Here is a 26918-nt window from a genome sequence, read left to right as displayed (position 1 = left end):
AAAATGGGAATGATACACCCTTTTCTAAAATTATTCCTCCAGCAATCTATGTTACAGTGCTGCAAGAAAAGTCCATTCATTGCTGTATTCTATGTAGAACTGAATACCTTCAGGTCCACAGACCTGGTGATTGATTTCTGGTGTTTTTCCATTTCATGGTCACTAATTTTGACACTTGTTATTTTGATGTTCATGCAGTAATTTAAAGTGGAACCATAGTGTGGTACTCCTCTCTGTTTTGGAAAAAGATGTTTAGTCCTTCAGACTTCTCTCAGTCCTCCATTTTGATGTCATTATGGTGACAGAGTGTTTGATAGCCTATGATTGTTAAAGTAACCATTCATGTCTTGGGATTGTCATTTTTGTAGACTTATTTTTCACAGAGTGTTTGATAGCCTGTGATTGTTAAAGTAACCATTCATGTCTTGGGATTGACATTTTTGTAGACTTATTTTTCAGTTATTTCTGTATTTATTTATTTAAGGAACTGTGACGTTCTATTGGCTGAGGCATAATAACAAGTTTAGTAAGCGTCCATTGTCTCATGATGGGGGTTTTGCAATTGAAGCACCTGGATATAGGACATTTAGGTGAAGCTGATTAGAAGACTGCTTCTGAATCGTTGCCCTTTAACATACAAATACAGTTTCTTCATTGCTCTGCCTCTGCAGTGTGTCCTGTTACACTATTCATCTCATGCAAAAGTTAAGCAACGACATGCTTCAATAAAATATGGCGTTAGGGCATTATTCATTCATTGTGTTCAGTAGATCCCATCAATCAATATCTTCATGGGTTAAATTAATCATATATCTTGTCCTTAATGGCCAGGGTTGTGAGGAGGGTGCAAATTTCTGCAAAAAGGAAACCTTAATTTTAGGCCAGGAAACAACGTTTTGTAGTGTCACAGACAGTTTTATAGGAAACAGCATGGCATACTGAAGGTTGAACTTAACCTACAAAATACGTTGGAAGATTTATTAATGTGTAAATTAGACGAAAGGATCACACATTGGAAATTTCTGTGCAGAGGGAGAGAGAGAGAGAGAGAGAGAGAGAGAGAGAGAGAGAGTAATCCATGGACGCTATATGTCTGGGGAGCGGTACAGGTGTTAAAATATTGCCTTCTGTTGTGATGTGGGGCCACTTACCCCATGCTGCTGCAACGCCAAAGGTGAGCTCAGCCCATGGAATAGCACCATGCATGACAATGCGCAAATGGATTCTTCTCTCTGCAGAGATATCGAATGGTGATAATGTGCCACATAGAGAACTTTGTCTGCTCTGGCAATTGTTTTGGCAATCTAGAGTTCTACAAGATGTGAATTTGAAAGGTTGTTTATAATATTAAATAAAATATAAGTTAAGCTGAGGTCCACGTATTTGATGATTCGGTAACATTAGTTGGAGAATAGCCACTCTTTCTACATTGAAATCCCCACAAACAATAATTTGCTTCCCTCTATCTGACATATAACACAACAAAGAAATCAAGTTTTTTTCAAAACTAGCTAAAAATTTCCCAATGGGGACCTATACAAAGCTACAACTATAAAAGTACCATTATCTAGTTTAAGCTCACACGCACTCCGCACACCATTTTTTTTAGTTTCTAAATTTTTCAGACTGGGATAAATTTTAACGTATACAGCAACTCCTCCTCTCTCCATAGTGTATCTACTTACATGTGCTGAAAGATTATATCCACCTACTTGCACCTTTTCCGTATCTGCGATTATATGATGTTCAGACAGGCATAGTACATCTATTCCACCCTCAGTTTCTAAATCTTCTAAACAAACAAGAAGCTCATCTGCTTCATATTATATTCTGATGCAACATACTAACATTTTTTTCACTGTACTTTTGTGAGAATCTTGTGATATTTTGGCATCTCTAGTACCTGCCTGTCTGAGCTCAATTTCATTCAGTGTTGAATCACTGGACACTGATCTTAGCCTAAACAAGGTACTCCCATGAGTTTCAGTGCTCCCCCCCCCCCCCCTCCCTATTTAAAGATTTTGCTATCATCCCAGCCAATTTGCCTTTCCATTTGGTAGTGAGATGCAATCCATGTTTTGTTAAGTCCCACCTACCAATAGCATCAACAGGAACCAAATCTATGCCTCTCAAAGTAACCGCCCGAAGCAGTTGATCTAGATCAATTTTGACCCTCCTGACAGAGCTGCTGAGTTGGGGCCGATCATACTGCTACGAAAGCAAAGAAAAGTTCGTCACACATATAAACTAAGTCATAACCTTGTTCGCAAAGAAAAGCTCAACGAAACCAAACTGAGCACAAGAAAAACGATGCAGTTAGCTTCCAATAGGATAGAAAGTAATAGTTTGCAAACGTTCTAATGAGAACTCTGAAGAAGTTTTTGTTTCAGTAAACGAGTCAAAAATTATTCATACAGTTTGTGGCATCATTCTGGCACAGAAATGGGAAATGGCAGAGAGAAGGGCAATAAACTGAATTTGGTCCATGAATTCGATAATACGGTAATCACTAAGCCTTCAGCCTGAACTAATGATGTCATCTGTATTGCTAAACAGCGGTGCATAATGAACAGTTCCTGCTGTAGGTTTCTTATCTAACAGCATCAAGGGGCAACAAAAATTGGATTTTCAGTGTTTCATATGATTACTGAGAGACTTTAAAAATATAAAACCCTGCCATAATCTCCTCATTGAAGGGTGTAATCTTAAGTTGAAGGAGTAACGCAGTATGTCAAGTTCTAATGTTTGAAACTACATACAGGATGTAGATAAATTCACTTTACAGTCCTTGAGGACAGGTTCCTTACACCAAAACAAGAAAAAGTCTAGAACGGATGGGTTCTAAAATGCAGTCTCTTTGCTTTCCATGTTTTGGGAGGGGGTAGTATCGACCAAAAAAGGAAAAAAAGTCCAGTAAACATGGGCTCTAAGAGCTAAGAACACTTGTTCCATAGAAGAGACGTAACGCAGTATGTCAAGTTCTAATGTTTGAAACTACATACAGGATGTAGCTAAATTCACTTTACAGTCCTTGAGGACAGGTTCCTTACACCAAAACAAGAAAAAGTCTAGAACGGATGGGTTCTAAAATGCAGTCTCTTTGCTTTCCATGTTTTGGGAGGGGGTAGTATCGACCAAAAAAGGAAAAAAAGTCCAGTAAACATGGGCTCTAAGAGCTAAGAACACTTGTTCCATAGAAGAGACGTTTTATAATAGCGTTGATCGACAAGTGCTCACAGCTCTTCAGGTATTCATTACGAGCCCACGTTAAGTAGAATTTTTTTTTCTTGTTTTGCTGCAAAAGAACCTGTCCTCAGAGTTTGTAAGGGGAATATACACTCCTGGAAATGGAAAAAAGAACACATTGACACCGGTGTGTCAGACCCACCATACTTGCTCCGGACACTGCGAGAGGGCTGTACAAGCAATGATCACACGCACGGCACAGCGGACACACCAGGAACCGCGGTGTTGGCCGTCGAATGGCACTAGCTGCGCAGCATTTGTGCACCGCCGCCGTCAGTGTCAGCCAGTTTGCCGTGGCATACGGAGCTCCATCGCAGTCTTTAACACTGGTAGCATGCCGCGACAGCGTGGACGTGAACCGTATGTGCAGTTGACGGACTTTGAGCGAGGGCGTATAGTGGGCATGCGGGAGGCCGGGTGGACGTACCGCCGAATTGCTCAACACGTGGGGCGTGAGGTCTCCACAGTACATCGATGTTGTCGCCAGTGGTCGGCGGAAGGTGCGCGTGCCCGTCGACCTGGGACCGGACCGCAGCGACGCACGGATGCACGCCAAGACCGTAGGATCCTACGCAGTGCCGTAGGGGACCACACCGCCACTTCCCAGCAAATTAGGGACACTGTTGCTCCTGGGGTATCGGCGAGGACCATTCGCTACCGTCTCCATGAAGCTGGGCTACGGTCCCGCACACCGTTAGGCCGTCTTCCGCTCACGCCCCAACATCGTGCAGCCCGCCTTCAGTGGTGTCGCGACAGGCGTGAATGGAGGGACGAATGGAGACGTGTCGTCTTCAGCGATGAGAGTCGCTTCTGCCTTGGTGCCAATGATGGTCGTATGCGTGTTTGGCGCCGTGCAGGTGAGCGCCACAATCAGGACTGCATACGACCGAGGCACACAGGGCCAACACCCGGCATCATGGTGTGGGGAGCGATCTCCTACACTGGCCGTACACCACTGGTGATCGTCGAGGGGACACTGAATAGTGCACGGTACATCCAAACCGTCATCGAACCCATCGTTCTACCATTCCTAGACCGGCAAGGGAACTTGCTGTTCCAACAGGACAATGCACGTCCGCATGTATCCCGTGCCACCTAACGTGCTCTAGAAGGTGTAAGTCAACTACCCTGGCCAGCAAGATCTCCGGATCTGTCCCCCATTGAGCATGTTTGGGACTGGATGAAGCGTCGTCTCACGCGGTCTGCACGTCCAGCACGAACGCTGGTCCAACTGAGGCGCCAGGTGGAAAAGGCATGGCAAGCCGTTCCACAGGACTACATCCAGCATCTCTACGATCGTCTCCATGGGAGAATAGCAGCCTGCATTGCTGCGAAAGGTGGATATACACTGTACTAGTGCCGACATTGTGCATGCTCTGTTGCCTGTGTCTATGTGCCTGTGGTTCTGTCAGTGTGATCATGTGATGTATCTGACCCCAGGAATGTGTCAATAAAGTTTCCCCTTCCTGGGACAATGAATTCATGGTGTTCTTATTTCAATTTCCAGGAGTGTAGTTACACCCTGTATGTGTCTCGCGACAGCGTAACTCATAGCGCGCAAATGGCCCACGTTACATTCATATACTGTTTGAAATTGAGGAGACTTATACTTGTTCGTCAATTTACACACAGTTTCAAACATTTTCACAAGTTTCTCTGGTTAGAAACTCCAAGGAAATAATGAAATGAAATAAGTTTATTGCTTACCGTATTAAATTTCGCTGATCATGAAGTAAAATGTCAGCATCAGACTGACGTCTTAATTTATTACTTCTTTACTACTAGCTCTGTTCACAACATACTTTGCAGACGTATTCACATATACCATTGAATGTACCTGCGAAATTGTATCATTATGCAACACATGATTCGGGAGAGAAGATGTCATAAACACTGAGATGCATGGAAAATCAGCGTTGCTTAAGGGGATCCAGAAAGGTTCAAAATGATAAAATGATCCATTTTTATTTTTGAATTTTAAAAATCTATAGACTCTCCTCTTTCAATTGATGTATAATTTATTCACTTCAGAAGACTACAACTATTTTTAAAATATTTTTGAAATATGTTCTGCATGGACGTGACCCACTGTGGCACTGTTAAACTGCTGTCGAATGTTACACTCATGAAATTACATGTTCATCATCTACATTTTAGTGATGTGAGATAAAATAAGCTCGATTGTCGTGTGTTTCATGTTTAAATACTGTTTTGTAATCCTGAAAATACTCGTAGTGAATTCTGTTTGTTGAAGTCTCTGTTTTATTGAAGGATAATCATGAGTAAACGTAAAGTGACTAGAAATCCTATGCAGGCGTTCAATAAAAGGGGAAATCTTGGAAAGCCAAATGTAGGTGTTATTAACATAAGCAATAAAGACGGTAACCAAGTGTGTGAACCTAACCTTGCTGGTACACCTGCCCATTGCAATGAAAATGAGAAAGAAAGTACTTCGCAGAGGAAACTTGATTCAGTTAGTCAAAAGTTTCGGCTTGTCCCGGCGGAGGTTCGAGTCCTCCCTCGGACATGAGAGTGTGTGTTTGTCCTTCTACATCTACATCTACATGACTACTCTGCAATTCACATTTAAGTGCTTGGCAGAGGGTTCGTCGAACCACAATCATACTATCTCTCTACCATTCCACTCCCGAACAGCGCACGGGAAAAACGAACACCTAAACCTTTCTGTTCGATCTCTGATTTCTCTTATTTTATTTTGATGATCATTCCTACCTATGTAGGTTGGGCTCAACAAAATGTTTTCGCATTCGGAAGAGAAAGTTGGTGACTGAAATTTCGTAAATAGATCTCGCCGCGACGAAAAACGTCTTTGCTGTAATGACTTCCATCCCAATTCGCGTATCATATCTGCCACACTCTCTCCCCTACTACGTGATAATACAAAACGAGCTGCCCTTTTTTGCACCCTTTCGATGTCCTCCGTCAATCCCACCTGGTAAGGATCCCACACCGCGCAGCAATATTCTAACAGAGGACGAACGAGTGTAGTGTAAGCTGTCTCTTTAGTGGACTTGTTGCATCTTCTAAGTGTCCTACCAATGAAACGCAACCTTCGGCTCGCCTTCCCCACAATATTATCTATGTGGTCTTTCCAACTAAAGTTGTTCGTAATTTTAACACCCAGGTACTTAGTTGAATTGACAGCCTTGAGAATTGTACTATTTATCGAGTAATCGAATTCCAACGGATTTCTTTTGGAACTCATGTGGATCACCTCACACTTTTCATTATTTAGCGTCAACTGCCACCTGCCACACCATACAGCAATCTTTTCTAAATCGCTTTGCAACTGATACTGGTCTTCGGATGACCTTACTAGACGGTAAATTACAGCATCATCTGCGAACAACCTAAGAGAACTGCTCAGATTGTCACCCAGGTCATTTATATAGATCAGGAACAGCAGAGGTCCCAGGACGCTTCCCTGGGGAACACCTGATATCACTTCAGTTTTACTCGATGATTTGCCGTCTGTTACTACGAACTACGACCTTCCTGACAGGAAATCACGAATCCAGTCGCACAGCTGAGACGATACCCCATAGGCCCGCAGTTTGATTAGAAGTCGCTTGTGAGGAACGGTGTCAAAAGCTTTCCGGAAATCTAGAAATACGGAATCAACTTGAGATCCCCTGTCGATATCGGCCATTACTTCGTGCGAATAAAGAGCTAGCTGCGTTGCACAAGAACGATGTTTTCTGAAACCATGCTGATTACGTACCAACAGATCGTTCCCTTCGAGGTGATTCATAATGTTTGAATACAGTATATGCTCCAAAACCCTACTGCAAACCGACGTCAATGATATAGTTCTGTAGTTAGTTGGATTACTCCTACTACCCTTCTTAAACACTGGTGCGATCTGCGCAATTTTCCAATCTGTAGGTACAGATCTACCGGTGAGCGAGCGGTTGTATATGAGTGCTAAGTAGGGAGCTATTGTATCAGCGTAATCTGAAAGCAACCTAATCGGTATACAATCTGGACCTGAAGACTTGCCCGTATCAAGCGATTTGAGTTGCTTCGCAACCCCTAAGGTATCTACTTCTAAGAAACTCATGCTAGCAGCTGTTCGTGTTTCAAATTCTGGAATATTCCATTCATCTTCCCTGGTGAAGGAATTTCGGAAAACTGCGTTCAATAACTCCGCTTTAGCGGCACAGTCGTCGGTAACAGTACCATCGGCACTGCGCAGCGAAGGTATTGACTGCGTCTTGCCGCTTGTGTACTTTACATACGACCAGAATTTTTTCGGATTTTCTACCAAATTTCGAGACAATGTTTCGTTGTGGAACCTATTAAAGATATCTCGCATTGAAGTCCGTGCCAAATTTCGCGCGTCAGTAAATTTTAGCCAATCTTCGGGATTTCGCGTTCTTCTGAACTTATCCTTAGGATAATTTAGGTTAAGTAGTGTGTAATCTTAGGGACTGATGACCTTAGCAGTTAAGTCCCATAAGATTTCACACACATTTTTTTGAAAAGTTTGAATGTTTTATGGGCGAATCGGATGTGAATGAAATATTTCATATGTCAGTTCTCAATGGAATTTTTACAAACAGTGTAAGACATATTCAGTGTAGTGAAGTAGGTCTGGAACTCTCTATAAAAAATCACGTAGAGCTTGCCAGTGAAATGTAATTGAACTGTGGGAAGTGTTCATACATGACCACATTTTGGAATAATCTCGCAGTACCTCCAAATGAAGAAAATGGAGTATTGCAATTAGCTATGTACACAACAATGGATTTGTATATGCCTTGCGTGCAATTGGTAAGGGTACTACAGCAGATGCAGTTTTCTGTGGCATGATGAATGTTTCAAATTCCCCAGCCAACAACAGATGCATAGGGTCTAAAGTAGAAAATGTCTATATAGAATCCATGAAGAAGGCTGTGGAACAGGCAGTAACAGAAAACAGTGGTAACAGGGACTTGACTGCAGCATTCGATGATATGTGTCATAAGCGGGATAGACATCTCTTCATGCCGTAGTATCCGCCACCTGCATGTATACAGGGAAAGTTTTAGAAGTAGCAATAATATCTAAATATTGTAGGTGTCCACAAAAAATAAAGGTACACATGAAAATAATTGCACAGCTAACTATAGTGGCAGTAGTGGAGGAACAGAAGTGATTGGTGCTGCTAGTATATTTCAACGTTCTGTTGCGTGTGATAAAGCGCGATACGTGAATTACCTTGGTGACGGTGGTTCTAAAAGTTTCAAACATATTCAAGAACTGAAGCCCTATGGTGATGATGTTGTAGTGCATAACTTTGAGTGTATTGGACACGTTCAGAAACGAATGGGATCAAGACTTCAGCGACTGAAAACTTCGTAGAAAAAACAAAAACTCAGTGATGGTAAAGGGTTGGATGAGAAAGGAAAGTTAACTGACTGTGTAATTGACAAAATACAGAGCTACTGTGGAATGGCTATTAGGAAAACCACACACAGTGTCGATGAAACGAAGAAGGCTGTTTGGGATCATTTTTTTGATATTTTAACAAACGACGAAAGTCCTCATCATTACTCGTGTCCCAAAGGAGAAAACAATTGGTGTAAGTACAACAAGAGATTGCTAACTGATGTGGTAATGTAGATGATAAAACCTATTTTCAGAGACTTAGCAGCACATGAACTGCTGAAAAAGTGTGTTCATGGAAAAACTCAAAATACGAATGAAAAAGCAAATAATGGTATATGGTCCGGAATCCTCAAGACTGTGTTTGTTGGAATAGAAACACTTCACTTAGATGTGTATGATACTGTAGCTACATTCAGTGATGGCAACGTTCTAAGGTGCAAACTATGGCGAAATTTAGGAATGAAGATAGGTTCCTATATAATATGGACGATACTTGCTTCAGAGAAGGAACCGCGTCAGGCTGATGGCAGGGCTGTAAACAGCTTAGAAATAGAAGCTGGAGTAAATATGAGGAGGACAAAGAAGAAACTGGAAGAGTTTGCAGAAGTTGAGTAAAATACATCCTATGGATCTGGAATGCACTGAAAAGGTAATCCAAACTTTATCGCTCAATTCACAAAAGTTTTATTTTTTCTTACACATTACATGTTTTCTCAGGATTTACCAAACCACTTTGTTACAAATTTTCAGGAAATGTTACACAGTCCATTCTGCATAACTTAACACAGCCTTTTCCCAAAAACCCTGTATGTTGTTGAATTTATAAACTAAAAAGGCACAAAAAATTAGTGAATTTTCATTACAATATAAAAAATTAACCTCTTACAACTTAATTCAAATTTAAAAAATCCCTGTGTTAAGTTGTAGCCAATACTCCAATAACTCAGGTGACACGCTGCTATGTATATGCGACGGTGGAGTGGTAACACACTACTGGCCATTAAAATTGCTACACCACGAAGATGACGTGCTACAGACGCGAAATTTAACATACAGGAAGAAGATGCTGTGATATGCAAATGATTAGCTTTTCAGAGCATTCACACAAGGTTGTCGCCTGTAGCGACACCTACAAGGTGCTGATATGAGGAAAGTTTCCAACCGATTTCTCATACACAAACAGCAGTTGACCGGCGTTGCCTGGTGAAACGTTGTTGTGATGTCTCGTGTAAGGGGGAGAAATGCGTACCATCGCGTTTCCGACTTTGATAAAGGTAGGATTGTAGCCTATCGCGATTGCGGTTTATGGTATCGCGACATTGCTGCTCGCGTTGGTCGAGATCCTATGACTGTTAGCAGAATATGGAATCGGTGGGTTCAGGAGGGTAATACGGAACACCGTGCTGCATCCCAACGGACTGGTATCACTAGCAGTCGAGATGACAGGCATCTTATCCGATGACAGGCATCTTATCCGCATGGCTGTAACGGATCGTGCAGCCACGTCTCGATCCATGAGACAAAAGATGGGGACGTTTGCAAGACAACAACCATCTGCACGAAGAGTTAGACGACGTTTGCAGCAGCATGGACCATCAGCTCGGAGACCCTTGACGCTGCATCACAGACTGGAGCGCCTGCGATGGTGTACTCAACGACGAACCTGGGTGCACGAATGGCATAACGTCATTTTTTCGGATGACTCCAGGTTCTGTTTACAGCATCATGATGGTCGCATCCGTGTTTGGCGACATCGCGGTGAACGCACATTGGAAGCGTGATACTGGCTGTCACCCGGCGTGATGGTATGGCTCTACCCTTCATTCGATCGTTGCGAAACCCTACATTTCAGCTGGATAATGCACGAGCGCATGTTGCAGGTCCTGTACGGGCCTATCTGGATACAGAAAATGTTCGACTGCTGGCCTGGCCAGCGCATTCTCCAGATCTCCCACCAACTGAAAACGTCTGGTCAATGGTGGCCGAGCAACTGGCTCGTCACAATACGCCAGTCACTACTCTTAATGAACTGTGGTATCGTGCTGAAGCTGCTTGGGCAGCTGTACGTGTACACGCCATCCCAGCTCTGTTTGACTCAATGCCGAGATGTATCAAGGCCGTTATTACGGCCAGAGGTGGTTGTTGTGGGTACTGATTACTCAGGTTCTATGCACCCAAATTTCGTGAAAATGTAATCACATGTCAGTTCTAGTATAATATATTTGTCAAATGAATACCCGTTTATTATCTGCATTTCTTCTTGGTATAGCAATTTTAATGGCCAGTAGTGTATTTAGGAATGATAGGAGATTCAAATACAGATATGGGGTCTTTCTTGCAGCAGCAGGATCACTTTTACCAGTTAATGTCCGTTTTTCTGGGCTTTATGAATCTTTAATGTTACGCCATTTCTTCTGTAACGATATACATACACCACGCGGCCACGTAGGAGCGTGTTGTGTGTCCATCGCATCGCTTCTCCTTACCTCTTTCAATCGTTTCTTGTGCTTGTCTTTTTGATATAGGCCGATTGGAGAGCGTCAGCTCTCGCGTCAGCTGAGCAAAGTCCGTTTTTCTGGGCTTTATGAATCTTTAATGTTACGCCATTTCTTCTGTAACGATATACATACACCACGCGGCCACGTAGGAGCGTGTTGTGTGTCCATCGCATCGCTTCTCCTTACCTCTTTCAATCGTTTCTTGTGCTTGTCCTTTTGATATAGACCGATTGGAGAGCGTCAGCTCTCGCGTCAGCTGAGCAAAGTCGAGGCACAGAGACACACTACAGGCTGGTGTCCTGGGAGTAAAAAGGGGAAAAACATTAATTTAAGGGCCCGCGGCAAAAATACTGATACGCAGAAGTAAAAACCGACTGCGGTGGCCGGGCATCGAACTCGGATCAACTGCTTGGGAGGCAACTACGCTAACCATTACACCACCACGACACAGCGAGGGGCGGGCCCGCCGCGCTTATCCACTTCCCGCCTGTCAACAGCAACTGAAGATGATCGTAGCCGCAGGCGCATTGCGAGGTGGCGAGCACATCCAGACGCATTCGGACAGTGTCTCCGTGCACATCGCGCGGAGCAGCGGCTCAGTTCCGGGCTTTGTTTACATCGCAGATGGCGGCGCTCAGCGAGCACGCCAAGGCTTACGTGCTGCTGATAGTTCAAGAGTGAGTACAATGTCGACAATTAACAGGGCGAACACCGCACAGTTTGTATTCAATAGGAATGACTTGCTGCAACCGCGTTTGAAATACACGATTTTATATTTGAAGATGTGAAATTACCGGAAGATCTTGTTGACACATTTTAATAGGATATCGTGCAGTACTCTCTCTTTTTGATATTTGTTTCCGGAGACATTTGTCATAAATTTACAGAGAGAATTTGGCACAATACGAAAGTTTAATCATATAGATGGAACTGTAAGTGATGTGCAAATTGTGCCATCCGGCTGTGGTATTAGAACCGTCCGCGTGTTTAATGTGTCTCCTGAATGTTGCAATGACTTAATTGCACGTGCTTTGACACAGTACCGAGTGGTATTGTCTGTAGTTAAAGAGAAGTGGGCCAGTGCGTACCGGTACGAGGTAAATAGTGACGTATGAAGTGTGCGAATTGATTTAAAGAAACATATTCGATCCTATGTTATGATTGCGGGCAGTCGCGCCCAGGTCTCTTATACCTGGCAGCCACCTACACGTTCGATTTGCCATTCATCCGAGCATATGCTGATTGTCTGTACTCGTAGACGACCTGAGCAGCTCCCACTTGATAAAGCTGAAGCTGCGGGTGGCCGCTTTGTACCGTTATTGAGTGATGTAGTAGCGGGCACTGTATCACAACCCCGACAAGCGGACCCCGTACGTGCTGAGGACGTGCCAGTTGAAGCGAACGTAACTGTTGACGAACCTCAGACCGGATGGAACACTCTCCCATTTTGTCCTCAGCCTTGGAAGAGTCAGATTCGCTTAATCGTGAGATCCCGGTTGCTTCGGTTAGTACAATTGTGGAGATTCCGGAAGAGATGGACACCTCCTTACCGCCGCCTCCTCTGCCTGAAGAGGTTCCCCTCGCACCGAGGAAAGGGCGTACAAAGAAAAATAAAAATAAGGGTATTAGGAGTCAGCAGTCAGATGATTTACCGTGCACCCCCGTATCAGAGAGTGGCAGTGAGTGTGAGAATCAGACACCGTGCCCCCCGCTATCTGAAAGCTCTGTGCGCCAGGAACGTATAAGGGAGCAAACAGCACATCTCAAGGTGTTCTTAAATGCGGCACGCGAACAGGGTGCTGCGCATGCTGCGAAGCGCAAAAGCCAGCAAAGCAGCGAGCAGCTGCCGCAGCGCACACGCAGGCAGTCGGTGACGTCGGCCGCCGGTACAGCCACAACACAGGCGGACGAGGACACGCCCACATGCACCGCTGGCGGTCGCGCCCAACAGACCGACCGACCAGCTGAGACGCCCTGGTGGAAGCAGGAGGAGGACGACCCTGGCTCCCATTAGCGGCTTTTTAGGCGGGCCTGCTGCAATTCGTGCCCCGTTTACCTGAGGTGTTATATTACGCTGTTCCTGCACGATGAAAGTTATTTTCTGCACAGTATTGTCCACGAGTTATGATATGCAATGCAGCGCTTTGTGACCGTTTTATTGGTGTGCTTAAGACGCGGCATCTGAAGCTTACGATTTCATTTTTCTTGCTACTACTTGAGTGTCTGTGTTTTAAATGGCCGCCGCTCGTCAACATCTGACGGTTTTCTCAGTTTTATCACTCAATATAAATTGCATAATAGCTGCGCATAAAGTAGCATGCTTTATTGACTTTTTAACTTTGGGAGGCTATGACGTTGCACTGCTCCAAGAAGTCACTGCTAAGCGCTTCGATAACGTCCCTGGCTACGATGTCATCTATAACATTAATGTTGAAGGTACTTGTGGCACCGCTGTCCTTTATAAAACTGTATTTTAACCAAATGACGTTCAATTTCTACCGAATGGCCACCTACTTCCATGTACCATTCAACATGTCACATTTATTAGTATTTACGCCCCAACTGGCACCGAACACAAGCCTGCTCGGTCTGTATTTTATAATCAATATGTCATTCCGTTCTTTGCGTCGACCCGCACTGTCATAGTCGGCGACTTCTTCAACTGTGTTACTGCCTCAATCGATCAGTTTTCTACGGCTACCATGTGCCCGGAACTTTGTCAGTTAATTGTAACCAATGACTTAATTGATGTTTGGCGTCATTTTTATCCAGCCACGACGCAGAACACTCATTTTTATCTGAACCATGCCAGCAGGATCGATCGAATTTGTGTGTCGCGACCACTTCGACACCACCTTCAGCGAGTAGCCGTCCACCCCGTCGCTTTTAGTGATCGCTGTGGCGTTGTGTGTGGCGTACATTTACAGGCCACTCGGCAGTCACCACCTTCCCACACTTCGAAATCAAATACCCGTCATCTCTCTGCCGTCAGATTACTTTCCGAGATTCAGAACGTATGGCAACATTGTTCCGAAAAACGGGGAAACTGTGACTCGATATTACAGTGGTGGATCGACTTAGCGAAACCGCAGTTGCGCAATGTCGCTATGGTGTATGCACGGGAGGTTTCGTGTTGGGAGAGACGCACCATTGGGTTGTATCAACAATATCTTTAGGATGCGCTTGATGCACACGTCGGCCCAGCTTAGAACCTTCACGCACGCTTAAATAGGATAAGAAACAATATCTTATGTCTTCAACTCCAAAAGGGGAAAGGTATTCTGATAAGCAGCCGACCTCCTTGTGAGATGACTGACGACGTGCCAACACTTTATCACTTGGCACGCGAAAAACGGCTGTCACGGAGGGAAAAATTACCAACCTCGTTACAGACACTAGTGCTTGTCTCACGGAGAAGCACGAGATAGTTGCTCACGTCTCCGACTCTTTTCGACAGTTATTCCAACGGACTGACGCCGACGAGGTAGCGCTTACTTTTATGTTAGACGAATTGTATTGTGTCCTCTCCGACTCGAATCGTCAGGCGTTGGCTGAGATGTCACAGGATGACGTCCAAGCAGTTTTACGCACATATCTGGGATATCTTCAGTGAAACGCTGACGACCATAGTCAAAGAAATTGTTGGTGGTATTCCGGTTCCTTCGACGTTTGCTGAAGGGAGCATTGTTTTAACACCGAAGACACTGACAACATACTGTGTTGAGGCGTTACGCCCCATCATACTTTTAAATGCCGATTACAAACTTGCGGCAAGTTGCCTTGGGACGAAATTCAAAGTGGTAATGAACAAGATCATCGGTCCCTTCCAGTCATGTGGTGTCCCACATCGTAGTATTTTTCACGCTGCAGCTACACATCGAGACGTAGTCGCGTTCGATTGAATTTGCAAATGATTTCACCCGCATTGTGCACGACTATCTCCTGTCCGTAATGAGTAAACTGGTGTTCGGCGGCGGGTTCCTTCAGGCTCCTCGGAATCTTTTAACGGCAGCGCGATCAGTTGTAGTCATCAGTGGTTGGAAGTTGACGCCGATTCCCATTGAAAGATCTGTGAGGCCATGCTGCCCTAATCAATGGCCACATTTGTAATTGCACTCGACCCGTTCTTGCAAGCAGTTGGCCGCATCATTGACAGTCTCCGGGTCTGTCGCGTCTCCCTTAAGTGTGCTGCCTACGCTGACGACGTCGGAATCTTCATGGAATGGTCGCACGACTTGGATAGGATCCACCATATTCTAACGTTATACAAGCGTGCCTCTGGCGCAGTTCTGAACACACGGAAAAGTGTGTTGCTCCCACTAGGACGGAGAGGAATGGACACTGAGCACTACTGGTTGCGTGTTGCGCACAACCGTAGAGCTTTAGGACTCGACGTTGCCGAGTGCCCACAAAAAATGCAAGTTCTAAACTGGAGGCGAGTTCTTGTAACTGTGAAGGACTTCTGTCACAGCCACTCAAGTCACCGACTCAACGTTCATCAACGTGTGGCTGTCATTAACACGTTCATTTTATCTAATGCATGGTATATCGCCCAACTGCTCAGCGTTCCGAAGCCAATCGGGAGGACAATTTGGCTTGCAGTCTACAGGATCCTGTGGAGGCACGAAACTTTTAAAATCAAGGCGGCGACCTTTGTTCTCGACAGGCAGCTGGTCGGCCTCGGTTTCACCGACGTTCCACGCAAGTGCGGCGCGCTGCTCGTCCACCGGACAGCCACCCTGCAGTCCGACAACCCGGCAGGAAGCACCGCGGCACTCCTGGAGCTCTACCGCCCACACTCTGAAGCGGCGCCCGTCTCTCTCGCGGCCATCCCGTATCAGATGTCATACGTACGGGAGTACTCTTTAACTAGGAGTTATGCTCTCTCAACGCATACCGACAGGAACAAGGCAGCACGAGGTCTCTACGTTGCCCTGACTGGACAACCTCCGCGTCATAAACTGGTGATCCGGAACACCAAAGTGGAATGGGTGAAGGTGTGGGTTGCCGTCGGACGTTCGTGCGTTCTGGTTTAAGATCGTCAACAACACCCTGGTGACGAACCAGCGACTTGCGGACATCCATCTCCTTCCCTCCGCCAACTGTGGAAGATGTTGTGATCCGGACTCACACGAACATCGTTTCGAGCGTGGATCGGTGTTGACGGTATGGCGGCTCTGTCAACAAATGGTCGCCCACATTAACAGAACGCCTCTAAACCTAGCAACTGTTCGCCGTGTGATAGTGCCTGACTTCAAAGCCTTTTCGCAGACGAAGAACAGTGCCACTGTCTGGATCTTAGGACACACGACTCATACAGTTATTGAACTGAACGTTACTGATACTGTGATATAACTGGATTATGTGTGCGCCCAATATTTAAAAATGAAAGCTTGCGTCAAATATCGCGCGAACTGTTTGCAAATTTTTTGCAGGCGGCCTTGGATTACGGCTATGAGATGGCACTGCGGACCACACCTTGAACTGAGTTTTACTGAGTGGACACGGTCCACTTTTTATTCCTTTTTTTCTTCATTTTACTTGTTTCACTTGTGTTATAGTTCATGGATTCGGCCACGTACTCACTACGGGTCGTTCTGGTTTTCTCTCTTGGAGTCCCATTTTAATTCTGAGGAATTTTATTATGTTTTACAAGCATTCATGGGTATTACGGAAGATACGACCTGTCTGTTTCGCACGTTCATGGTTGCAGAAGTGTTTTTCCAATATCATCATTTCCGTTTCCGGACTGTCACGACTTCATTTTATAAATTTTAGGTGATTTCTTTTACGTTAGAGTGATGCGCACATAGTCATCAATTCTCAGTTGTGCAGTGTTGACAACTGCTTTTCAAGACCTCTCTGCTACATAGAAGTGGATGACAATCTTCAAGAGGAGGCAGAAGGAATATGTTTTTGGTTGATGTACGTACAGCTGTGAAAGAAAGAAGACCGTCCACCGACACCTCAGTACTATGGATTATCGTTCTTCATTGTTCTGCAAAAGAGGCTAATATCACGTCTTGGAAGGAGATGATTTTGTTTTATGTTATTCCTGTGTTCAACGAAGTTCGACGTCCAAGACACTGTATCGTTGAAGCTCGCCGAAGAAGGCATTATTTGGTGAGAGTAAGGGGGGAAAAAAGTGGTAGAATGCTCGCCTGCCACGCAGGTGGTCCTGGTTCGATTCCCGGCCGATGCATCATTTTGCTTTTCCCGCGATAATGTTGCCGCGTGCCTTGCGCGATTGAGAAGCACGATCCACAAGAATGTATAGCGGAATCCCTTTGAGAAGAACCGAAAACGCAGCACTCTCGAGTCCTCACTTGGACGCTCGAGTTATGTTCTAAGGACTGGCGTCGGCCTGGCCTCACAAGTTGCTGTGTCCAGGCACCTCGTCGTTCGTGTCTTCTGAATTGCATCGTCGTAAGCAAAAATGTCGACATTTTCAAGAGCTAACACTGCTCAGTGTGTATTTGATAGGACTGTCCTTCGTCCTACCACGTTCGAAATACTTGAGTGGTTATTTGAGGATTTAAAGATTCCAGAAGAAATCGTTGACACTTTTCAATTGGACTTTGTTCAGTATTGCCTGTTCTTGAAATTTAACTCCGGGGACATGTGTGAAAAATTTGTTGCTAAATTTGGTGGTAGTCGCCGTTTTAAACATGCAGATGGAAGTGTTAGTAATGTGCAAATTGTGGCGTCTGGTTATGGAATTCGTATTGTCCGTGTTTTTAATGCACCACCGGACTGCCCTAATCAAATTTTGGTTCGTGCTTTGTCTCGTTTTCGTGACGTTTTGAACATTACAATGGAGAAATGGTCGAGTGCACACCGTTACAAAGTAGCTAGTGGTGTTCGTAGTGTACGGATGGATTTGAAACAACATATTCCTTCCTATTTTGTAATCGCTGGGGTTCGTGCACAAGTCTCATATATTGGGCAACCGCCGACATGTGCCGTATGTCATTCCACGGAACATTTGAGGGGTGACTGCCCTCGACGGCGGCCTGTTCAACTGCCGCGCGAAGATGTTGTGGGTGGTGGCGATAAATTTGTGCCCCTCATGAGTGAGATTGTCGCAGGAACATCCTTTACCGGTCCGACCGACCGACCGACCGACGGCCGTTGCTTCCGTCGAAGACAGGTCCGTCGCGGAACATAGTAACACGACTGTCGGGCAGGAGGAAATGGAGGTTGTCCAGAACCCGCCTACCCCGGCCGACCGGGTTGATGACGAAAGGGACGTACGCCCTGTTAATACTGATGCCGTTCAATCGGAATCGGTGGAGGCAACAGACGCTTCTTCACCCCCGTCGCCCCTCCCGGTGCCAACTTCTGCCGATACTGTAACGCCTTCAGCGGAAAGTAAAAAGCAACGTCGGCAGCGGGGCAAGGGTAAACAGGTCAAGGATCCGAACCCGGCCGCCCTCGCGAATCCGCCAGCCACGGAGTGTGGCAGTGAAAGTGAGGCAATGTCACAGGGTTCCTCTCGTAGTAGCAGCCCCGCCAGGAAAGAGAGATTCCAGCTCACACCGAATGATTGAAACAATTTCTCAGTGCCGGGAAGGAACAGGACGTTGCAGCTGCGAAGCGCAAATTAGAACAGGGCAGTGAGCAGTTACCACAGCGCCCGCGCAAACATTCGGTGCCGTCACAGCCGGCCGTAACATCGCGCGGCCAGGTGGAAGCCACCAAGACGTCGGGCGACGCACGACCATCCCCGCCACCTGACAGCCAAAGCCCGTGGTGGCAGCAGCAGGAGGACGAGGGGGGCCAGTAGAAATGCGCGCAGACCCCCATCGTTGTAATAAGTCCACCCACATTGCAATTGACCTGGAAACTACTGTGTCTTGTACTGCGTCCTCTCTGTTGTCGTGCCATGTTTTTGTAGAATTGCTACTAACCACTACAGTGTTTTAAGACCCATTGAAATTTCCATTTTTATGCCAGCTGCTGTTCATTTAAGTATAAGTCCGGCGTTTTATCACTTCGTTGGTGTTTTTTATATTTCTCTGCATTGTCCATCTGCTTAAAATGTCAACGTACCCACAACCGACGAGTGTTTTTTCTGTTTTGACCTTAAACGTTGCCGGTATCTCAGCGGGGCACAAGGTAGCAGCTTTTAAAGACGTTTTATTTCATGGAAATTTTAGTATTGCCCTTCTTCAAGAAGTATCTAGTGACGTTTTTAGCAATATCCCAGGCTATGATGTTGTTTACAATCTGAATAGTGATAATAATTGTGGCTCTGCAATTTTATATAAGTCGTCTTTTGAACCTACGGACATCCAACGTCTTCCCAATGGTCGTGTCTTAGCGTGTCATTGAGGGAGTCCAATTTGTCAACGTCTATGTGCCCTCGGGGACTGATCAAAAACGCACAAGAGCTCGTTTTTTTACCACAGACATATGCCCCTTTTTGGCTACGGCTCGTCCCATCATATTCGGTGGTGATCTTAATAGTGTTGTTGCCTCTGTGGACCAGTATCCCACTCCTACTAAATGTGCAGAACTGAATACCCTTTTAAATGCAGCGGACTTGCGTGATTCGTGGCGTCACTACCAACCCCATCATGACGCAGTATACGCACTTTTCTACTAGAGGGACCAGTAGAATTAATAGGATCTACGTTTCACGGGAGCTAACAGACGCTTTATGCACAGTCGAAGTTCTGCCTGTCGCCATGAGTGATCATTGTGGCCACGTGTTTTCTTTGCGGTTGCAGTGCTGACGCTCTCCAATCGGCCTATATCAAAAGGACAAGCACGCGAAACGACTGAGAGAGGTATGGCGAGGCGGGCACCACATTACTTATGCCTCAAGTAAATACCTGCTGCCTGTTATCATGTATTGTCTGATTTTACATGTTCTGACATACTGATGCGGGGATTGTCTTACCGCAGCGGCACGAAATTGTACGACATATCGCCGACTATTATACTTCGCTTTTTCACGACACTACCGCGGACGGAGAGGCCAGGCGAATATTATTACATGACTTAGTCGACTGCATGTCCGAACCTGACCGTGAAGAGCTGGTTGCAGGGGTGTCGAACCAGGAAGTGTTACAGGTATTGAAAGCCAGTACAACGGGCAAGTCGCCTGGACCCGACGGTCTTCCTACAGAATTTTATATTACTTTCTGGGATATTGTAGGGGACACGTTTACGGTAGTGGTGAACGAAGTGCTTCGCGGCATTGTCATCCCGAGTCAGTTTCTCGAAGGGCACATTGTTCTTATCCCCAAAAAACGGGGTACGTGCCGTGTCACCGACCTTAGGCCAATTACGCTGTTGAATGCTGATTACAAGTTGGCGGCCAGATGTGTTGCAGCGAGGTTACAGGCAGTAATGGACAAAGTCATCTGTCCATTTCAATCCTGCGGCGTTAAGAGGCGGAACATTTTCAATGCGGCATCTACCTATTGTGAAGTCATCGCTTACTCCGCCGTCCATCGGCTTTCTGCCGGTGTTCTCTCTCTGGACTTTGCCAACGCGTTTGACAGGATGAGCCACGATTATTTGATGCATGTTATGGACAGGATGGGCTTTGGCTTCCGCTTCACTCGCGTGATTCGCCATTTCCTGACAGGAGCCAGTTCGGTGGTGACAATTAATGGATGGAGAACGCTACCTATAGTTCTTCGTAGATCGGTGCGACAGTGCTGTCCCTTATCTATGTACCTTTTTGTAATTGCTTTGGACCCACTGTTGCGTGCGCTAGACCGCACGATAGGCGGCGTGGATATTCATCTTGCCACTGTGAAATGTCTCGCTTACGCTGATGACGTAGGTGTTTTTATCGGCAGCGACAACGATTTTCATCACATCCGGCCCTTACTCAGGCGGTATGAACGAGCGTCGGGTGCCCTGATCAATCCAAGGAAGACTATACTGATTCCTTTAGGTAATTGCGAAGTGGATCCCGATCAGACTTGGTTTCGCGTAGCCCGTCATCACATTATCTTGGGCCTTGATGTTACTGCTAATCCCCAACAGATGCGGGCGCGCACCTGGCGCCGGCTGCTCAATCATGTCAAAGGCCTTTGTAAGACTTACGCCAGCCGACGCCTCACCCTCCTCCAGAAGGTCGACCTAATTAACAGCGCCGTGTATTCCAAGGCGTGGTACGTGGCACAACTCCTGGACGTTCCACGACCCCTCGCCCGACCATTTTCGCAGGCCGCTTACTGGCTCCTGTGGCGCCACGAAATCTTCAAGGTTCGGGCGGCGACCTGCGTCCTCGACACCACCTTCGGGGGACTCGGCCTCGTTGATTTTTCCCGGAAGTGTTCGGCGCTGCTGGTGCACCGCATGGCCACCCTGCAAGCTAACAGCCCGGATGGAACGGCGGCGGCCATGCTCGTCGCTTACCGGCCGCCCTCCAAGAGCGCACCGGTGTCCGTGGTGGGCATCCCGTATCAACTCGGGTACGTCAGAGCTTACTACCTGCAGCGGAGCTACGTACTGGAAACGGCGCTGGACAGAAACAGGAATGTTCGCCGACTGTATGCGGCAATGGTGGGGAGGACACCCCCTCACAAGCTCGCTCTTCGCTTCCCCGCGACCAACTGGCGGCAAGAGTGGCTTAATATTCATCACTCCGTGTTGCCCTCCGGCGTTCGGTCCCAGTGGTATAAACTGGTCAACAATAAGGTGGCCACAAACCAACGTCTCTCGGACATCCGCCTGCTGCCGTCTGCCAACTGTGGTGCTTGCGGCGTTCCGGACACACGAGAGCATCGCTTTCAATGTCGCCTTGTGTCGGCCGTCTGGGAACTGTGTAGGGTCATGGTGGCTCTGATCAACAGGACGACACCCTCGCACGTGACTCTCAATGATGTTCTTGCGCCAGGGTTTAAGCCCTTCCCTCGCGCGAAGCACAATACCATGGTGTGGCTCTTAGGTCACACAGTCTTCGCCATTCTGGACTGCCACGTTAAGGACGTGTATACTTATTTAGCGTACTTGTGGGATGCACATTCCCATGTACAGCGACTGAAGCATTACCACGAACTTTTTGCCAATTTTCTGCGTGCGGCGTTACAACATGGTTACGAGAAGACGCTCAGTAACTGATACACAGAAAACTCCATTGGAGACTGAAGAGGCTATCTATTATTTTTCATTTTTCAATCATTTTTGTTTGAACTTGACCCGATGGTTTTGATGGGTCTGTGAGAATATTATGCGTAACAGAAGAAAAATATCTTCTATGTCTTTTATTTGACTCACAGCAGTGATGCATTTCGTTTCTCACATGGAAGTGACATCATTATTTTACTTTCCTTTTACTACCTTCTTCTTATGGACTTCGGAGTGAGTTTTTAGTTTGTCTTCTCCACGCGCGTCTTGTCCTCTAAGAATGGACATGGACGTTATTGTGTTTTTTTCAAGAAGGTCTTTCCCAAGAACTTTAGTTCCTAGTCGCCTGTGGATTCTTTTAGGATGGATGTTTTATTTTGGCATTTTTATCGTTTGAAGAGGAACAGTGTCTTTTATTATGCATTCCATCGATGGACAGAAGATTTGATTTTGTGGAAGAATCTTCACTTATTTATTGATTTTCACAACATGATCCAAAAGAGGAACCAACAGCGACGTGATCTACCACAACTGATATGATAGCGTTGAAGGTCGCCGAAGAAGGCATATTTTGGTGAGAGCAAGGAGGGCTATAAGGGGAGTTGGGAGGCCCTAAAACTAGAAATAAAAAATAAAAATTGTAATAAAATGCTCGCCTGCCACGCGGGCGGCCCGAGTTCGATTCCCGGCCGATGCATCATTTTGTTTTTTCTCCGATATGGAGCTGCGTGTCTTTCGCACTTGAAGTGCGTGAGCCATGAGAATGAACCGCGGGATTCCGTGTGGAAACAACCAAACATGCAGCGCGCACGACTTCTCGTTTGGACGCTTGCGTGCTATTGTACATACTGGCGTCGGCCTAGCATCGCAAGTTGCCTGTCGCGCCGGGAATGCACGTGTAGTAACAGAAAAAAATGAGCCAGGAAGTACAGACTCTCTGCCACTGGTATTTGGTACTTACCGAGATTCCAGAAGGCGTGGCGATCACCTGCCTCGGTAGCGCAGTAGGCAGCGCGTAAGTCTCATAATCTTAAGGTCGTGAGTTCGATTCTCACCCAAGGCGGCGTAACAGGCGGCGAAGCAGCAGCAGCAGCTCAAACGACGAGAGGATGGAGACCTCCGACGGGGAAGCGTCGGACATCTCGCCCGAAAACGCGCGAAAACAAACCACCGAACCGGAGGACCTAGTCCTACGGCCGGACCGCCCACAGCAAGTTCAACCCCCGCCTCCACATAGCGCTTAAATGCAGGAACGCTCTGGCTATAACGTCATCACGTGCAATGTCAATAAAATGAATTCGGTTGTGAAGATAGACGCCCTCACGCAGTTCCTGCAGCACCGAGCTGCCGATATAGCGATATTACAAGAAGTCGTCACTACGGACTTGGAACAAGTACCGGGATTCGACGTCTTCACGAAAATTGACGCAGAAACGAGAACTGGCACTGCTGTAATGGTGAGGAATGGAATCGACACAGAGGACATCAAGACCCTGACTGACGGCCGTGGAATAGCAATCAAAATAGCTGGGACGTACTTTGTCAACATCTATGCGCCGTCAGGCACAGAAAACAAGAGGGCCAGAAGCCAGTTCTTCAATGAAGATATTTGTGCACTCCTTCCACGCAACAACAGCAATGTTGTGCTGGGAGGCGATTTCAACTGCGTGTCTGCTCCGGAAGATCAAGCCCCGGTACCTCATCTGTGCATGGAGCTGCAGGAACTCCTAAGAAAACTGAATCTACGTGACTCTTGGCGTCTATTATACCCCAACACAACGGAGTTCACGTACTTCCACAACCGCGGAAGAAGCAGGCTTGACAGGATTTATGTGACCAGAGAGTTGGCCACCTCTGTGTCACGTGTGGAAGTCTGCCCTGTGATCTTCTCCGACCACTGTGCCTACATTTGCAAGCTCCAGCTGCCAACGAATAAAATATCAGGAGGAAGATCAGCGCGGAAACTGAACACGCAACATCTAAATGACGCCAAACTACAGCAGGAGATAGCGCTCACCCTAGAAGAAAGTTTACAGACGCGACAACAATATCCGTCCACCACTCAATGGTGGGTCGCATGTGGGAAACCACAAGTAAGGAAGACGCTGAAAAGGCACAGTGCGGAAAATGCTTTCTGGAGGAAGAGCACGGCAGACTTTTACACGCAATGTCTGAAGGACGCACTCAACTGTCCTCCAGACGACGACCTGCTTCTCACGCGAGTGAGAGGAATAAAGGCGCGACTACTGAATATCAGGCGTCAACAAATGAAAGGCGTCGTCGTCCGCAGCCAGACACACGGCGCCACTGAAGATGAACCTGCCACACTGCACCACCTGTATAGAGAGAGGGAGAGGGCACAAAACAGAACTGTAAGAGAGCTTAGCGACGCAGCTGGCCGCAAGATAACAACTAGGAGGGACATGATGCGTCACGTAGAAGAACACTTCTCTGAACTCTTCAAGGGAGAGGAACCAGATGACGCAGAAACAGCAAAAATAGTACAAGGAACGCGCAGACGGCTGAACGACACCGATCGCGCTTTGCTGACGGAAGCTGTGTCAGAGGATGAAGTGAGAGCCGTCCTCAAAACCTGTGCCAACGGCAAAGCTCCAGGAGCGGACGGATTACCGTCAGAATTCTACGCCACCTGCTGGGACAAAGTAGGTGTAATAATAACAGAAATTGTCAACGAAATTCTGGACGGGAAGGACATACCACCTCCGTTCCTGGAAGGGACCATCACTCTGATACCGAAAAATAAGGCGCCAAAAACGTTAACAGACTTCCGCCCAATTACCCTCCTAAATGCGGACTACAAGCTCGTAGCGAAATGCGTCGCGGAAAATATGAAGCTCGCCCTCAAAAAAGCAATCAGCCCATGGCAGACATGTGCAGTGTTAGGCAGAAACATATTCGACGCCGTCTGCACGTACAGAGACGTTATAGCCCACGCCGCATCCAACAGAGCGACTGCAGCAATCATCTCCGTAACTTTCAAAAGGCCTTCGACAGGATCGGACACCGGTACCTGCTGAAGACTCTGGCAAGACTAGGTTTTGGCCCCGAATTCTCTCAAGTCATCAAAAACATGTTAACAAATGCCACGTCAAGAGTTACTATAAATGGCTGGACATCTACGCCAATAAAACTGGGGAAATCTGTGAGGCAAGGGTGCCCACTGTCGATGGCACTATTCACAGTAGCCCTCGACCCAGTCCTCAGGAAACTCGCTGCCTCCGTCAACGGCTACAAGCTGCAAGACACCAAAGTAACATGTATGGCATATGCCGATGACTTGAGCATTTTCGTGGACGGTAAAGAGGACATCGACAAAGTCCTCCCAATAATAGAGTCTTTTGGGAAGGCATCTGGGGCGAAAACCAACCCCAAAAAAACCGTGCTCGTCCCGATAGGGAACGGGAAACTGAGAGAGGCCAGACCATGGTACCAGGTGACCGACAAATATAAAGTTCTAGGTGTTCAGCTGCAGGCCTGCCCACTGAAAATGGCCGCAGAGAACTGGCGGAACATCCTGAACACCACGAGAGGACTCGTCAGGACACACGCCAACAGAAACCTGACGTTGGATCAGAAAGCACAGCTGATCAACGAAACGATCCTGGCGAATGCTTGGTACATGGCACAAGTCATGAACGTACCAACAGAAATAGGGAAGTCTATAGGAAGCGCTGTATACTACCTGCTGTGGAGGTGGGAAATATTCAAAGTGTCGCAAGCCACCAGCGCTCTCCCTAGAGAAGAAGGGGGGCTGGGCATGATAGATGTCACGACAAAATGCGCTGCACTGTTGCTCCATCGAGCTCTACAAATGGAGGACAGAAGTGTAGACTGTACCACGTCGTCTCTACTGAAGGAACACAGGCCAGACTCCGGGGAAGCGCCGGTAGACGTCAGCAGAATACCCTTCAGAATGCGCTACTTGAAGCAGATAATAATGGACAGTAGTTACATCACATCCACCCTGGCAGTCAAGGAAATGAGAACTGCAGCGAAAATCTACCGCGCACTGAGAGGCAAACAACGCAGAAGCAGAACAGAGACGAATCTTCCAGACCACGACTGGCCACAAGTCTGGAAGAATCTCTCCGAGAAAGCCATACCTCCAGAAGCTAGAGACACGTGGTACAAAGTCGTACACAACAAGATACCCAGGAACGAGCGTCTAGCGCGCATCGGCATGCGCGAGTCGCCGCACTGCGAAGCGTGCAACGAAATCGACACCGCGGAACACCGCTTCGCATGTCCGACAAGTCAGGCGATATGGGAGACATGCAGGAAAATGGTGGCACTCATGAACAGGGCGGATCACCAAACTATAGAAGCCACAGCCCTCACGATCCCGGCTGCAAAATGTTTCCCACGTCCCAAACGCGTCGCGACCATGTGGACGTTCGCGATGACAGCGCACGCCATAATCGCAAAGAAACAAACGGACGCAGTGCAGTTCCTCACCGATCTCTGGGAGGAACACAAGCGAGCCAAGCGGAAAAACAACTACAGGCAGACGTTCCAGAACTACCTACAGATAGCGCTGGACGCCGCCTTCAAGGACGCCCTCCGTCCCCACACGCCACGACCGCCTCCGACGTCTCCGCCGCCACCGCCGCCGCCGCCGCCGCCGCTGTCGCCGACGCCGCCGACGCCGCCGACGCCGCTGCCGCCACACCA

The 26918-nt window shown here is 46.9% G+C and overlaps 1 non-coding gene across 1 annotated transcript; it reads left to right on the top strand.

Moving 5' to 3' along the window:
- The first annotated feature begins 23216 nt into the window (after positions 1 to 23216).
- Trnam-cau lies at positions 23217 to 23289 on the top strand. Its single transcript has one exon. It is a non-coding gene; the product is annotated as a tRNA-Met (tRNA).
- Positions 23290 to 26918: the final 3629 nt, after the last annotated feature.

Source organism: Schistocerca piceifrons, chromosome 2, assembly GCF_021461385.2.
Source record: "Schistocerca piceifrons isolate TAMUIC-IGC-003096 chromosome 2, iqSchPice1.1, whole genome shotgun sequence".
Lineage (NCBI taxonomy): Eukaryota > Metazoa > Arthropoda > Insecta > Orthoptera > Acrididae > Schistocerca > Schistocerca piceifrons.
The sequence above is the reverse complement of the archived record's forward strand: the minus strand, read 5'-3'. Positions and strand labels throughout refer to the sequence as shown.